This window comes from Lygodium microphyllum, chromosome 27 (assembly GCF_053477565.2).
Source record: "Lygodium microphyllum isolate KBCC chromosome 27, Lygodium_microphyllum_v1.1.10, whole genome shotgun sequence".
In the NCBI taxonomy this organism is placed as follows: Eukaryota; Viridiplantae; Streptophyta; class Polypodiopsida; order Schizaeales; family Lygodiaceae; genus Lygodium; species Lygodium microphyllum.
In genome coordinates this window covers 81,938,823-81,945,747 of record NC_141161.1, presented here as the reverse complement: position 1 = coordinate 81,945,747, position 6,925 = coordinate 81,938,823, and the positions used below count along the sequence as shown (strand labels likewise).

Below are 6,925 nucleotides of genomic sequence, written 5' to 3'. Positions count from 1 at the left end.
GAGCTACTTGCTATAATTCATGCTCTCAAATTATAGAGACACTATTTGCTTGGTAGCAAGTTCATCTAAGTCTCACTAACCATAAGATCCTCAAATGGATTTTCACTCAGTCAGACATAGACATGAGGCAACAACAAAGGATTGAAGTCTTATAGGAGTATGACTTTGAGATCAAGTACATACCAAGTAAGGAGAATGCCATTGTGGATGCCCTAAGCCATAAAGAGTTTCTCAATCCCCTTATCTCAAAGGAACTCTCCAAGGCAAGATCTCTAGTAGTAGCAATGGTGTCAATGCCCAATAATCCAATCATAGAAATGGATAAGGAAGAAGCATGTAAGGTTTCAAAGTATTAACATATGATAGAAGAGGTCCTATCCAAGGAGATAAATCCTAAGTTCAAGTTCAAGTATTTGAACTTCTCTATAGGAGGAGGACTTGCCTACTTCAAGATGAGACTATGAATCCCAAGAAGTCAAGATCTCAAGGAAAAGATACTTTAGGAATCCCATGATTCCCCTTTCTTAGGGCATTTGGGCTATGCAAAGACTCTCAACATTGTAAGAAGAAGCTTTCATTGGGAAAAGCTCAAAGGTGATGTGCTTAAATATATCATTGAATACCTAAGCTGCCAATGGGTAAAGGTTGAGTGCACTAAGATGCCAAGGAAGCTTCAACAACTTGATATCCCACAAACGAAGTGAAAATTTATTAGCATGGATTTTGTAGTTAGATTACCTTGCATCCAAGGAGGATTCAATTCAATCCTAGTGATTGTGGATATCCTAACTAAGTTGCTCACTGTAAAATATTACACGGCGCAACGAACAAAATCTGAGAAAGAGATAGAGAGTACACAATAGATAAGAGGAGAATCAGTAAATTCTTTAACTCCAAACAACTGATACAAAGATGGCTCTGTCCACCCGTGCGCTTCCACTGTGTGAAGCTTAGATGGCGATCTAGACAGAAGATAGGTGAAGAGCTTAAGGCTAGCTAGAACAACAACTCTGACTGGGTGAAAGATGAGTGATCGATGGCTGTGAAGGGGTTTGGCTTTTATAGCCTGCGAAGGCCATGAGGTTGGCCTGACCGACCTACCATATACACCTCCACTAGTCGGCCATGGAATATTCCAGGAAATATTCCCTTTACCATCGGGCCTCGATGCAATGCACCTCGAGTTGCTACCAGCTAAACCACTCCGTCTAACCCAAAGATTAGACCCACAGCGGTCACCTTTTTGCCATCCGGTCACATAGACCTCATCTGATATACAAGTCAGGACTCAACCAATGTCCGGGCTCACATTTGGCTTCTCCTCATAATGGGGGCCTTACAACTTTGAGCACCATGGATCATTGGTAGCACCTAATGAGGGTGGGGCATTGATCATATCTAAACACCTTACACTAGTCAAAACCAACTACAAGGCTTCAGATATTGCAAGAGTCTTTGTAAAAGAAATCTTTAGGTTGCATGGATTACCTATAAGGATCATTAGTGATCGTGATTCTCTTTTCACTTCTCACTTTTGAAAGAGCTTATTTGAGGCTATTGATACCCAACTTTGTTTCTTTACTACTTGTCATCCATAACTAATGGACAAACCAAATGAGTTAACCAAGTAATTGAAGACATACTGTTGCAAGGAACCTAAGTGGTGGATACAATACCTACCTTTGTTAGAGTTTGCTTACAATGCATCTTATCATCAAAGTATCCAAATGACACCATTCCCAAGATTTGGGATGGATGAGAATGCCTAAGTCCACTAAACTTTTTTCTGATCCTACCCTAAAGGTATAAGCTTTGAAGAAGATGTTGAAGGAACATGCCACTTAGATAGATGAAGATATTCTATGTAAGCAACATCCCTAGTTTCTTCTGTAAAGAAGGACTAAAGCCCACTAAAATCTTAGAAAGATCTTGTTGAGATGTAATAAGCCCTACACTCGAAATAAGAACTACCTTACCCTTGTAATCACTATATTGTTTGAACTTTTAATGTTTATGTATAGTCAAAGTAGTGCACTGGAAGCATGATGGGTCCTAGCCCATAAGCCCTACAAGCCAACTTATTTCCTAACTTTGAGATGATGACATCTCAATTCCTCTAAGTGAAAAAGGATGTAATGAACCAAGGGTCATGATACCAAGAAGTATGTGTGAAGGGGGACTAGCAAAGATTTTATAACCTTAAGAAAGATTTTTTTTAATGAAAAAGAAAAGAAAATTTTGAATGGTCAATGGGACCATGGATGTCACTATCTTCTCAGTTTCATTGCCATTGAATTGAATGTTGTTGCCACCTCCTCTCAATCATACCATTCACAATAATCCCTGTAATCACCATTATACTGCTCTTTGATTACATTGGCAAACTATCATACCATCTCACGGGAGAGTTTAAGATAGCCGACCGTCATTATACTAGACATAAGCCTTTTAAGACTACAAAAGGCTTAGATAAGGCATTAAAAATATTGTTTAATTCTTTTATCATGCTCCAATTGTTGCTTCCTGAGAGAGAGAGAGAGAGAGAGAGAGAGAGAGAGAGAGAGAGAGAGAGAGAGAGAGAGAGAGAGAGAGAGAGAGAGAGAGAGAGAGAGAGAGAGAGAGAGGAGAAAGAAGAAGAAGAAGCTAGGAGTGAGAGAAAAAGAAAAAAATAGGAAATGGTAGAAGAAGAAGATAGAACAATTGACCAACCTTTGACAAACGTTAGGTCAAGGAAGATTGCAAGCAAAGACCAAAACAAGTTAGAAAAAAATTAATAATAATTAAGGAAAGATCCAACAAAGGATTAGAAGGAAACTTAGAAAATCCGAAAGGAACTAGGAGAAATCCAAGAAGGGGATAAGACCAAGTTGGAAAAATTTGCCACACTAAGTTAAAAACCTTTCTCTAATTGCCTCCCTATTTTGTGTAGAAATACTACTTGAAAAGAAATGCTTATGCTTGCAAAGGTGATTAGTTTACTTGATGCACTTAGGAAGTTTGAATAAAATGACAAAAATCCTACTGTACCAAATTTATAATAGGATAAAGGAAAGCATGCTAAACCTCCCCCAAGACTAGCTATGGATCCCTTTACCAAAGGGGATTGGTTTTTGCCAGAGAGTTTGGACCAACCTCGATGATGGCAAAAACAACTATGAAATACTCGACAACCATGAAACTATCAGTATCAGGAAATTAACTAAATATTGGAAGTTTGTAGGACTTGGTCGACATTGATAAGAATTTGTGGATACAAATTCTAAAAGTCTAAATAGACTTGGAAAAATATTTGAAATCCAGCTAAGTGCGGGTTAGGGCAGGTTAGCGCATGAATTAGCTGCCATAGGTATAAATGCCCATATTATCTTTTAGGACAAAAATACTAAATTTTTCATAAGGATAAAATAGACTTTAGATTCGCAAAATAACTTGCGGATCTCGAAAAAGAGTTGCAAGTTCCTAGCGAAACCTTAAGAATAAGGTGGAACCTTAAAAGAAAAACCCTAGATTTGGGTGGGGCTGCTTCCTATACTAAAAACACTTGTTGTTGTTCCTTTTGATTTGTGCATGCATTAATGGTTACATAGGAAAGATTGATTCTGCTTGCACTAGTTAGATCTGATTATAAATATATAATCAAGATAATAAGAGGAAAGATCGCGCTATGTCTCCCCCATAACTAGACTGCGCAACCTTGCTCTAAGGGAAAAAAATTTGTACCGCTACGAGGAGCTTTGGACCGGCCCTGATGATGAGAGGTCACTCAGTGAGGAATCCGTTAGGCAGGAGGAGGTAAAAGTGCCATGGGGGCTATAACCATAAATCTCTCGATTGCTCCTAGGAACTATCTGACACTCATATGAATCAAGATGGGATCCTAGAGTCCCTGATACTAGTGAAGGGACACACATACGAAATATTGATAAGCAAGTACCATTTTAAGATGGACACACATACAAAAGAGAAATATAGGTTGATTGTTGAGGTAGCTAAGGAGGATGACAGTGGCAAATGAAATTTTCCTCACTTCAATCTCTAATTGCACAACCATTTTGTGGATCCTTTTGATAATACTACTTTAGATTACAAGCTTTTGCAAATTCATCACACACATGGAACAAAAAAAGATACAAAGCAAAGCTTCTTTGCATCTCACATGAGCAAAGATATCTTCAAAAAGGGGTATTCATTACTTACTCTAGAGGTGGCAGGAACTATATTACAATCTGTTGACAAAGGAGTTTAGAACTTGATGAGGGGATTTGAGAGCTAGATTTTTTATTTAAAAAAAGGGGGGGAGGGGGGGGGATATGGCATCCTACATTTGAGTAAAGAGGCAATCTGTGGGCCTAGATTGCATGTAATTCTATATCACAAGCACGAAAACAATGGAGAAGGGCACTTTGCATGAGGGTGGATGTAGGGCACTCTAGGGGTAGGAACGAGTCACAAAGAGGTGCATTTTAAAACACACCTATTCATTGCTCTTCAACTTCTACATTAAATTCAAGGATGTCCAAAGCCAAAGAGAAGAGAGGGTAGAGCTTTGGGGCATGTGAAGTACCGTATTTGAGAAAAGTCATATTATTCTTATCCTTCTACAACTATTGATGTGATGATCCACCTTACATCCTACCATTCTTTGCTTCTTCTAAGCATTAATAGGGGTTTGCTAGCTAGGCGTAGAGAGACTCATCAACCTGTGGAAATATGATGATGCATCAACAAAGGCAACCATGGTCGTAGCTATGGCGTTTGGCTTTTGAGTGGTATTGTATGGGCATTGACTATTGCTACATGGTACCCCATGATATCTATGCAATCTTTTGTTGGAAAGTGTCTCTTGTTGCATGCATTCATAGAGCGGAAGGGCTTCAATATGGCCAAGCCATGTTGAGGAGCCCAATGCAAAAGCTCACACTCCATCATTCTAATCTTGAAGGTAGGGTATCCAAAAACACCATGTGTCGAGAGTCTTCCAAGCTTTTCATAACATGACAATTTTCCTTATGTGTATTTTAGATCAAGCTCAAGTTCATTGAGCCCTGTACTAATTCCAGAATGTGCATATATGCTTAGATGTGTATGTGAATTGGGGGCTAAGGTAACAAAAGGAATAATAACTAGGATAATTATCACACACACATAAAATTTCACTATCATTATCTTACTCAAGTATGCCGCCATGTAGCTCAAAGTGCCACCGCACTAAGTTGAGGTGAGGAGATTGTCTAATAGCAAGCCATGTAGTCTTGATTGGGGCAACAACACCAACTCAAAAGAAGAAAAACAAGATCAAAATGAAATTATCCATGCAAACTTGGACAATATAAGATGAAGTCAAATATGAATGGCTAGAGGGATTCTTATCCACATAGCCAAGTAGAAAATGAGGCTCATATAGGCCGCATAAGGGAGATGACAAAGATAACCACAATACTGAGGTAAAGAAGAGGGAGATTAAGGCCACTATAAATTCCTATCTTAAGGCACCCCTAAGGCTATTAATACTTTCCACCCTCAACACTAGAGAGAGAGAGAGAGAGAGAGAGAGAGAGAGAGAGAGAGAGAGAGAGAGAGAGAGAGAGAGAGAGAGAGAGAGAGAGAGAAGGCAAGACTTTCTGAAAAGGTCAAGTGCACAAAGGAGGTGCATTTTAAAACACATCTCTCTTTGTGACCTCACACAATGCCTTCCTAGTATTAAAAGAAGAAAGCATTGTCTTCCTTTATGTGTCGTGAAGGAAGAAAATGGCCACCATTAATGCTAAATGGACTGCCATGTTGACATATTGATGGGGGAAAGAAGTGATGATTTTGAAGAGGGAAGAAAATATGAGTGATATGGTAGAGGGGTTGAAGAAGAAGAAGAAGATGTTTATGAAGGGCAAGACGATGATCATGGAGGAGAGACAATGATACTGAAGAACTCGATGATGCCAATAATGATGATGGCATAAACATAATGATGGTGATAATATTTATGCTATGCCCGATCATCTTCCTCTCTCTAGCCACAGTCATGTGGGATTTAGGATCTCCCTCCCTCCATTCTTGTAGAGGTGCCCCAAAATGACTAACCATTTTTCTTTTTTTTCTTTCCTAAATTTACCCTTTCAAATCCTCCCCTTAATACTAATTTATCCCCCTTAAACTTAGATAAGCATACTCTTTGAGGCTTTAATATTCTAAGATTTGCCTTCCACAAAGCTTTTTCTTTTAAAGTTGACACATCCAATACCAATTAGATGGGCGTTGGTATATTGAGCTCTGATAATCAGCCATAATCTGTTGTGTAAGTCTTGTGTTGCCCTTATGGAATGTGCTACATCATGTTTGCTCTTTCGCCTTCTATTCCCATGACATGATTCGTTGTAGCAAAACCCATTAGGATGTTACACGCTTGAATGAAGATCTCCTTCAATAAGCTATGTTTGATTCTGATGTGAGTGCGCTTACTTGACATGTGAGGGATGATTCATCTAAAGCTGGAATAGGTTTAACTTTGATACATTCATTTGATTGACTTGTGCAGTTATGTACTTACAAGCTATGGTTTGAAGACTTAGTAAGCTATGATGGAGCAACCATGCTTTGTCCAAATAAGATATTATACTTGACTGCATCCCTATGTGATGTGCTCTATTGCAGGAGAAGAATATATAGTATCAGAGTGCATGTTTGTTAGTCTTCCCAAAGAGGAATAGAAGTTGTGGCACTCCCATTTCTATGAGGTTTGGCATGTTCCTCTCTCCCCTCCCATTTTGTGCTACATGATCTTCATTGTTTTGCAAAATTGTAGTTTTTTTTTCCACAAACATGTTGCAACATGCAGATCAGTATAGGGCTTTGGTTAACCCTTGAAGTCCCAAAATCTTTACAAAAGCTAGATCTCATCAAACTGCCAAAGGCCTATGAGAAGTTCTAG

At 38.8% G+C, this 6,925-nt stretch overlaps 1 pseudogene; it reads left to right on the top strand.

The window, feature by feature from the left end:
- Positions 1 to 4,748: 4,748 nt before the first annotated feature.
- LOC148012530 (oil body-associated protein 2B-like) lies at positions 4,749 to 6,925 on the top strand (annotated as a pseudogene).